This window comes from Diospyros lotus, unplaced genomic scaffold, assembly GCF_014633365.1.
Source record: "Diospyros lotus cultivar Yz01 unplaced genomic scaffold, ASM1463336v1 superscaf3, whole genome shotgun sequence".
In the NCBI taxonomy this organism is placed as follows: Eukaryota; Viridiplantae; Streptophyta; class Magnoliopsida; order Ericales; family Ebenaceae; genus Diospyros; species Diospyros lotus.
This window is the reverse complement of record NW_026267106.1, coordinates 17,250-27,768: the sequence shown is the minus strand read 5'-3', so window position 1 is coordinate 27,768 and position 10,519 is coordinate 17,250.

Below are 10,519 nucleotides of genomic sequence, written 5' to 3'. Positions count from 1 at the left end.
AATCTGGCCCATCACTCAATAGCCAACTTTGTGCCTCTTTGGAGGCATCATAGGTCCACTGTGGCCCTCGTTAGCCTGAAATAGAACTAGGGCGAATCCTTGAAGGATTTTGTCTTAAGGTTTAATATGGAAGCCTTGAGTATTGAGAACTTCGACCATAGTGTTGTTATGGTGGCATTCCAGAATGCCCTAAGGCCTGGTCCATTCGCTCAGTTGTTGGCTAACCCCTCTTGCATGCGCTTACGTTCAAGGATATCCTAGGCCTAGCAATGAAGTATATTAATGCTAAGGAGGTTATGCATGCGAAGAGAGATGAATACACCGAGAAGAAAGAATAAAAGAAACATTCCGAAGAAAATAAAGGTGAGGGTAGAAGGGATGATCCAAAGGAGAAGCATCATCCTCGGTGGGAGTCGAGCAATTTTACCCCCTTGAATGCCCCAAGAACAGAGATCCTTGTCACCATCGAGGGCAAGGACTATCTGAGGAAGCCCCTGCCAATGAGGGCACCATCTAATAAGAGGAACTGGAATAAGTACTATCGCTTCCATCAAGATCATGGTCACGATACGGAGGAATGCCACCAGTTGAAAGAGGAGATTCAAGAGCTCATTAATTAGGGTTTCTTTAGGAGTTTTATTGCCAGGGAAAAATATTCCCGAAGGGGGAAAAAGCGGCGTTTGTGGAGTCCTCCCCCAGAAAGGGATTGAGCAGAAGAGTGAGATCGAGTTTGAAATTCGCCCCAAAAGGAGAGACCACCACAAGCAGGAGAAGATCATCCTCAGCCCCTAGTGTTTCATACGCTCGTTGCGAGGGAGGTCCTGGGTGAGAAGGGTAAGGAGGATGTAGGGGGTAGTCAAACCTCGGGGATGAAGAGGTCAAGAAGAGGGGAGATGATCTCTTTTTTGGACAACGACCTCCCCGGGTATCCGAACCGAAACGACCCATTGGTAATAACAACTGAGTTTGGAAAGTGGGAGCTTCGCTAGATCCTAGTAGATCCGGGTAGCTCTTTAGAGATCTTGTACATGTAAGCGTTCTTGGGCATGGGATACCGAATGGAGTAACTGAGACTGGCTCGTGTCCCCTTGGTTGGATTTGATGGGGAAGTAGTGTATTTAGATGGAGTCATTTAGCTTCTGCTAATCTTGGGAAAGGGTTCTCGAACCTCCCGAGTCATGTTGGATATTTTGGTGGCAGATGTGCCTATGGCTTATAATATGATTCTAGGAAGATCAGGCGTTAATGCTCTTCGGGCTATTCGTAGCACATATCACATGATGATGAAGTTCCCCACAACTAATCGGGTAAGTGAGGTGCGAGGAGATTTGCGTTCGGCCCAGGAATGTCACATGGCCTCCATAGGTGTGGCGAGAAGTGCAGAGACCCCGCGAGGGAAGATAAAAGAGAAACTTCACCACAGGGAGAAACTTTTGGTCATGAAAAGGACTTAGAAGGAGAAAGAGAGAATAGACCCCTACCAGTCGTCAGTTTCCTATTGGAGGGGTTGGGAGATCCGAAGACGGCAGAGCCCCTGGACAAGCTTGAGGAGGTACCTTTAAGGGAAGATTTCCCTGATCGTTGTATAAGGATAAGTGCTGAGCTAAAAGACCTTCTGAGGGGTCAAATCTTAGACTTCCTTTGACAGTATGCAGATGTTTTCACATGGATAACCTAATACATACCCGGGGTCGACCCAGAGGTCATGACACAGGTTGGGAATATGTTTGGGTTTCCAACCTGTTAAGCAGAAGAAGCGAAGTTTTACCCCAGAAAAAGCTAGAGGGATTGAAACAGAAGTGGAAAAGTTGATGAGGGCACAATACATTCAGGAGTTTGATTATCCCGAATGGTTAGCAAACGTGGTGTTTCTATAGGAAAGTTTCTGGGTTATATAGTTCATCACCGAGGAATTGAGGTGAACCTGGCGAAGGTTAAAGCCATTCTGGACATGCCAGCCCCGAGGAACATCAATGAAGTACAAAGCCTAATAGAAAGAATGACCAGTTCAGGGAGATTCCTCTCTCGATTGGCGGAGAAAGGTCTTCCTTTTTATAAGGTCCTGTCGAAGGCAAAGAATTTTGTCTGGGACAATGAATGTCAAGAAACTTTCAGCAAGCTGAAGGAACATCTGGCCTCGCCTGCAGTTCTCACTAAGCCTCAGCACGGAGAACCGCTGTATCTTTATTTGGCAGTAGTCGAAGAGGCAATGAGTTCGGTGCTGGTCCTAGAAGAAGACAAATGGCAGAGGCCTGTTTACTATGCTAGTAAGCGATTGGTGGGGGTTGAAGTTCAGTATTCTCCCATGGAAAAGTTGGCCTTTTCCTTGGTAATCTCGATGAGGAAACTTCAGCCCTATTTGCAAGCTTATACCATTATCGTGCTTACTAACCAAGCTTTAAGGTAGGTGCTTAGCAAACCGAAGCTCTCAAGAAGGATGCTGAAATGGGCGATGGAGCTCACGACTTTTGATATTGAGTGCAAGCCTCAATCGGCTATCATGGCCCAGTGTAATACCTCGTATTACATGATATTGAAAAATAAATATTTTTTAGTGATTTTCAAAGGATCTCGGGTGGTCCGAGAAGCCCAAAAGTCGATCTCAAGAAGTTAATTAATAAAAAATACCGAATCAAAGGCAGGGAATGCCCTGAGACTTAAATGTCCAAGGAAGAAGGCATAAGATTGATGAGTGCCTTGAGGTGAGGTTAATGACCCTAGAAGCAGTCCGACCAGAAATCATTTTCGGAATAAATTCTGTATAAACCTGAATAGGTGTCAATACCGAATGGTTGTAGGGGATCTCTGGGAAGCTGAGAGGACTATAGGGGTTGTCCAGTTTTTCAAGTGAGGCAACCCTGAAGCGTTTTCGGGTGGAATAAAGGTCATGTACAAGTGTAGGGACGAAATCGATATTTTCGAGTAAATGCTGGTTATTAATTTTTTTTTTAAAAAATCAAGATTTTGTGTGATTTTGTGATAATTAATTAAGTCCTGGAGGGGCGAGTGCCATTAATAAATTCCTTAAGTGGGATTAAAGGATGTTTTGAAGTGAAATTATTGAGAAATTAGGGGATTAAAAGTGTAATTAAGTGTATATATATATGTATATATATAGGCGTGAGGGAGGAAGCTTCTAGTGGTTTCTCTGATATTTTGAATTAGAAATAGAGAGAGAGAGAGAGAGAGAGAGAGAGAGAGAGAGAGAGAGAGCTCTTGGGAGGGCAGGCTCGCGGCAGCCTGCTGAGAGCCAAGGCTGGCCGCAAGGGCCAGCTTAGCAGCTAAGCTGGCTGCCAGGGCTCGCTCGCGGTAACTTGCCGTGAGCCATGGTTAGCCTGATGCCAGCCTCGTAGTAGCCTGCCGCGAGCTGCCTCTCGATAATTTTTCATGGCAATATCCCTCTTTTTTTATTAAATTTTGACCCATTCGGCAGTCTCCACGTGTCGACACCAGCCACCCTTGAGAATTGTGCCCTATAAATACCCAGCTACAGGACATTGATGAGGACTTCCAATTTCGGTAAAATCTAGACACTTTGAATGCATTTTTACTATTTTCATGAATAGATATTGGGATTCGAGACTAACTTTGGCATCAGAGGGTTTTCGCGGGGGAAGATTCCCACGAGCCTTCTAACCCATTTTCTGAGCATCAACAGGGTCAAAAGCTTGCGGCGAGACCTTGTGGCAAAGGCAAAAGCTTGCGGTGAGACCTCGTGGCGAAGGAAAAAGCTTGCGGCGAGACCTAGTGGAGAAGGCTAAAGCTTGCGACAAGACCTCATAGCGAAGTTAAAAAACTTGTGGCGAAGGAAAAAGCTTGTGGTGAGACCTAGTGGCAAGAGCTTGTGACAAGAGCTAGTGGCCAGAGACAGTGGCGAGATCTTGTGGCAAGAGCTAGTGGCCAGAGACAGTGGTGAGAGCTTGTGGTAAGAGCTAGTGGCGAATCCTTGCGGCGAGCATCCTAGCGGCAATCTCTCTTGAGGCGATATCTCTTACGACAACCTAACTTCACTCGACATCGAGCTCGAGTGGACCCCACATCACAAATTTTAATTGTTGTATTTTGGCAACAACAATTTGGTGTCATCTGTGGAAAAACACAACGAAAAGCCAATTTAACACAAGATGCTGAGAGGGACAAGATCATCCGGTTGGGTGAACCTGCTTGACCCTGTCCTAAGGAGCGCTCGTACCAGGATGAGAGCCACGAAAAGCCATCAAGTGCACTCTACAGTACCAGAATTTTCAGTAGATCACCCTAACAACGAAGTGCGTTCTGGGAACTTTCATGTGCTCGAATGCAACCATACCACCGGACTGGGGGAGCATGGAGCGTTCAGAGCAAGGAGAAGCACACGTAGCCAGATTGAGGAGATATGCGACAGGGCGAGAGAAGCAAGTCCCACATGCAACGCTCGCCAGTTAGGAACAACACTCAGTTGGGCAGTCTTCAATTCCAGATGGAAACTTCGTGGGAACTTCAAGAATAGCTCTACCCACAGTCTTACTCTCAGATTATGAACTATTACGAAGAAAATTTGAGGAGCTGAAGCAACCGAATGATGAACTTAGGATGAACAATGAGGAGAATATGAGAAAACTACAGGAAGTCACTGCTTTGTTATGTGAACTAATGCCAGACATTCACATTCCCCACATGGGATAAATCGATGCGAGGGTAGAACATCGGAGATCCTAGGACAACCCTTCAAGGGCCCCTCGGTAGGGGATAAGAATCAAAACTCCAGGGCTAAATAGTCAAGTCCCAGAGGTAATGGAATCGAGAAGGAAAAATAACAGGAGGGCAAGAAAAGCTCGCACATATAGAGAGATAACAGAAAACACCTACTCAACAGTTCCTTATGACCCATCTCTTTTCCAAAATGAAGCGAAACAGGAAACACTCAGCATGTTTGACATTAAACGCCTCATAGAAGAGGTGCTAGAACAGAAGTAGGTAATGATGGGGCCAAAGGTAACTCCCTCGAAAGGGTTCCCTCTATTTGAGGAACTCCAAAGGCGACCAGTGCAACCAGGGTTTGAACTGCCGCACCTTTCAGTATACTTGGGAAGGGAGGACCCCGAGAAGCACTTACAACATTTTGTTGCAGTGGTCGTCTTACATGGATGGAATGGGGTCACGAGGTGTAGGGATTTCCCATTCTCCCTAGCAGGACAAGCTCAATAGTGGTTCACTGAATTACTAGTAGGATACATATGATCATTCGAACAGTTGAAGAAAGAATTCCTAAGTGCATTCTCCATCTATCTCCCGAAGAAAAAGAGTGCAATATATCTAATGAACTTATAGCAGAAGCCAAATGAATCCCTGAAGCAATACATCGAGCGATTCAAAGCCACGACGTAGGAAGTAAGGGATCTTCCAGTAGGATTGGCGGCATCAGCCCTACTAAATGGAACTACATACGCCCCGCTTAGAAGATCCTTAGCCTTCTCCGAGCCAAATTCTGTGACTGAGTTGTTCGACCGAGCAGAATAGTTTATCATCCAAATGGAAATTTTGGATGTAGGGGAAGGTAATAGAAGAGGAAGGGAAACCCAGCTCGAAGTACGAATGACCTTACAAAATTCAGAAGATGTTAGGCCCCAACATGTGCACACTACCGACACTACAAGCCGAGGCGATAGGAAAAGCTTGGAACACCGTGCAGCTCGAGAGGTACTTCCCAGCTTTAACCTCAGGGGAAGGGACAAAACACGAGACGTAGTGTTAAGCTTGTCATTAGAAGCATTACTCGACCCGGCTGAAGGCCGGAATTGTCTTTAACTTTCCATTGTAATAAAAGAATATATCCCATGTATTCCCGTGGAGTAGGCAAAACTATAAGCCGAATCACGTAAAATCTCCATGAGCCCAGATTATTTGTATGTGTCATGCAGGTACGACGGCTCAAGCACTGCTAGCTTCCGAAGGTCAAGTCGCCTAGGGGCAATCTGGTGTTAATGACCATGAGTTGGCCCGGGAACCAAAACATCCGATGCCTATGCCCGCAGACTCACTCAGATCCCTCGCTTGAGTTAGGTGCTATGCCTTTTTGTCTAGACCCAATTCCTTGGTTGATCTGGTGCCTAGGTCTCCTGGCAAACTCAGATGTTTAGTAGGAATCCCACACTGAACTGCGGGTCAAACCTAGATTCCCTAAGGTAGACTGACCCTAGGAAGGAGGAAAAGAAGTGAAGTGATCACATGATAGCTCTAGCATAAGCCCGCTCTCGAAGGTTAAGTCGCCTAGTGGTAATCTGGTGCCGATGACCATGAGCTGGCCCGAGAACGCCAGAGGATCCAATGCCTATGCCCGCAGACTCACCTAGATCCCTAATTGAATTCGCTGTTATGCCTTTTTGGGCTAGACCCAAGTGCTTGGTTGATCTGGCGCCTAGGTCTTCTGGCAAACTCGGATGCCTGGTAGAAATCCCTTGTCGGACCACTGGCCAAACCCAGATCACTTGAGGTAGATTGGCCCCATGAAAGGCATGAAGAGATAATAATCCTATGATGGTTCTGCCATGATCCCGCTTATCGAAGTTGAGTCACCTAGTTGTAATCTGGTGAGTATAACCACTGGTTGGCTTGGGATCACTAGAACATCCGACGCTTATGCCCACAGACTCACCCATTTCCCTCGCTTGAGTTAGGTGCTATGCCTTTTTGGCTAGGCCTAACTCTTTGGTCGATCTGCCACCTAGGTCTTTCGGCAAATTCGGATGTCTGGTAGGAATCTCGTGTCGGATCACTGGCCAAACTCAGATTCCCTGAGGTAAAAACTAACCCCGAAAGACAGATATGGAGAACATAATAGTCAGTGCGCTATGATCCATCCTAGTGTCACCGAATGCTCCGAAGACTGTGCTCGTAGGCTCATCAAGATCCCTTGACTGAGTCCGGTGCTATGCTCCCAAGCTAGACCAGACTCCTTAGCTGATCTGGTGCCTAGGCCTCTCGGCAAGTTCGAAGACCCGGCAAAAGTTTTGCAGCGGAACCTATCTCTCAAGAGCATGGTTGCTCGGAGATAACCTGGTACCTAAAGCCCCTGGCTGACCTAAGATCTTCGGGAATCTTGGAAGCTTTAATTGAATTTAGGTGCTAGACCCTGCTCTTTGGCTGATATTCTACTCTTCAATTTTATCTAAAGAAAAAACAAAAGAGTGGGGGGAAATTGTTGTGCCATGGAAAATTGGTAGGAAAAATGAGAAAATTTTTCAAATTAATAAAATAAAAAGTTTAGCCGGGAGGGCTAGCCTCGCGGTAGCTGGTCGCAAGGTTTAGCCTCGTGGCCAGCCTAGTCCCAAGTTGGCTATAAGGGCCAGCTTGCCGCGAGGCCCTGCCTCGTGGCAGGGCTGGCCACAATGGACAACCTCATGGCTAAGTTGGCCACGAGGCTATTGGCCACAAGGGTTAGCCTCGCGGCTAGGCTGGCAGGGACGGCAGGCTCGCGGCAGCCTGTCGCGAGCCAAGGCTGGCTGCAAGGGCCAGCGTAGCAGGTAAGTTGGCTGCTAGGGCTAGCTCGCGGCAGCCTGCCGTGAGCCATGGCTAGCTCGAATACAAGCCCCGCGATGATTTTTCGTGGCAACCTCCCCATTCTTTTATTAAATTTAGACCCATTCGGCAACTGCCACGTGTCGACACCAGCCACCCTTGAGAATTGTGCCCTATAAAACCCAGCTATAAGACATTGATGAGGACTTCCAATTTCGATAAAATCTAGACACTTTGAATGCACTTTTACTATTTTCATGAATAGACATTGGGATTCGAGACTAACTTTGGCATTGGAGGGTCTTCGCGGGGAAAGATTCATGTGAGCCTTCTAACCCATTTTTTGAGCATCAACAGGGTTAAAAGCTTGCTGCGAGACCTCGCGACGAAGGCAAAAGCTTGCGGAGAGACCTCGTGGCGAAGGCAAAAGCTTGCGGCGAGACTTAGTGGTGAAGGCTAAAGCTTGCGATGAGACCTCGTGGCGAAGTGAAAAAGCTTGCGGCCAAGGCAAAAGCTTGCGGCGAGACCTAGTGGCAAGAGCTAGTGGTGAGAGCTTGTGGCAAGAGCTAGTGATGAGAGCTTGTGGCAAGAGCTAATGACGAGAGCTTGTGGAAAAAGCTTGTGGCAAGAGCTAGTGGCGAGAGCTAGTGGAAAGAGCTAGTGGCGAGAGCTAGTGGTAAGAGCCAGTGGCAAGAGTTAGTGGCAAAACCTTGTGGCAAGAGCTAGTGGTGAATCCTTGCGACCAGTATCCTAGTGGTAATCTCCCTTGATGCGACATCTCTTACGATAACCTAACTTCACCTGACACCGAGCTCGAGTGGACCCTATATCACAAATTTTAATTATTGTATTTTGGCAACAACATATACTAACATACTAGAATCAATGAATCAAATAACCTAAATGAAAGACAGTAAATCACAACTTCACAAGCTTACAACAAATCAAAGCCAAAAAAACACTCACACAAGTACACCTAGAAAGCCTAAAAAATAACAAACCGAGAAGTTAAAGCTGAAGAAGAAACTTGTTGCTGCAGCGGTGACACCAGAGACGGATGTAACCTTCAAAGTAGGGGCGCTGCTATCTAGTGCCTCAGTTAGGGCTTGGGGATGCGTCTGTAGCTGCGGGCTCACCAATGGGAGAGGCTGTTTCGCTGTTGCTAGGGGCGGGCAGTGTCGGCCCAATAGTCACAATCTATATAATAAAACAGAATGGTTTTTGAAATTGAGAGACAAATGCGAAGGGGACATTTTTTGGATGGTTAAGATCAATGAATAGTTGAGATGAATGGCTGAGATCAATTCTTTTTCCCCCTAAAACCATCCCATCCTTCCTCACCTCACGCACACACTCTGCCCAACCTACTAACACACGCACACATGCCCAACCTGTTAACACACCCACTCACTGCCTCTCTCTCCCTCTCTCTTTCTCTCTCTCACAGTCACCCACCCACACCATCGCCGCCCCCTCTGTTGTGCCCCACCGGCAGCTGCTCAATCGTCATTGCCCCCCACCGCACCGCCACTCAGCCCCATCGCTATTGCCCCCCATCGGCCATACTGCCTCTCCCAATTTGAGATTTGGGATTGCTATGAAGCTTACTTCAATGGCAAAGGATGAAAACAACCGCTGGAAGCAATCATTTAGTCGGCGAAGGAGGAGGTTAGATGAGGTCGTTGGCAAGAACGGTAAACGAAAAATAGAAGAGGAAGCAGAGTAGGCCGTCAGCGATGGCGAAGGCAAAGAGGGAGCAAGGAAGAGAGAACGACGGTAAGAGCGGGTGAGTGGTGATCGACGGGTGAGTTGTAGGAGGGCCTGACGGAGAAGAAGAACAGACCTGGAGTGATGGTCGTCGAAAGTAGTGGACGGCAGTGACGAGGAAGACAACAATTTGAACGTCAACGGTGGTTGGACGTGGTCGACGATGGCCGTAGCGATGGTGGCTGTTTGCGGCTGAAACAGAGGCGAGAGGGGCGGCTGCATCAGCTACCATTTTTACAGCGATGCTGGGTAGAGACGGAGGCTGCGGTGGTGGTCCCGGAGGTACGATGGCCAGCTGCAGCCAAAGCCACCACCACTACCACTGCTATAGCCAGGTATTTCCCCCACCCTTCTCTCTGTCTCTCCATCTCTCTTTATGTCTCTCACTGTATTTTGTTATTGCATTTTGCTGCGTATTTTTTGTTATTGGATTTGTTGTTTCTTTTGCTATTTCTGGTTGTTGCGAACATAAATTTGTAATGCTGTGATTTGATGGTCTTTGTTGTGGTTTGTTGCTGTTAACTGATTTTCTGTGTATTTTTTGTTTCTGGTTGTTGATTTTTGCTGTGAACATAATTTTTTCCATGTGTTTTTCCAGGTTCTTGATCTTTCAAGTTGGGATATTCATAAGGCTGTGTGTATATATATGTATATGTGTATGTCGTGTGTGTGTGTGTGTTTATGTACTAACTGCGCGCGTGTGTGTGTGCATAATTATATAGATGTATATGTGTGTGTTTATGTCTATATGTGTGTGTATATATCTATATCTCTATATATATATGGCTCCAATTTGAATATGGGTGTGTATATACATGTATATGTGGTTGTGCGAAAATAATGGCGAGAGAAAGTGGCTGTGTGAAAAAAACAATTCATGAAACACACACATATATATAAACAATTCATGTACTAACTGTGTTTTCAATTAAGGCCAATTGAGGTATTTTAAAATATGGCTACGAGAAGTTTTCATTTTAAGCATTTTAAATGAGTTACTTTCCTATATTACCCTTCATTTTAGGGTGATTCCACATAAGGTTGTCCATCGTTTTAGGGTAATTCCACATATGCTTAGTCATGTTTAGCATCAAATCTTGACTGTTGAATTAGTTTTAAAAAAAATTTAAGGATTCTAATTTTAATTAAATCTATTAGCATTAGACATTGCCTTTCTCATAAAATGAATTGAAATCCCCAATTTAATACATAAATGAGACAGAATACATGATACAAGGGACTTTAGGCACGGGTT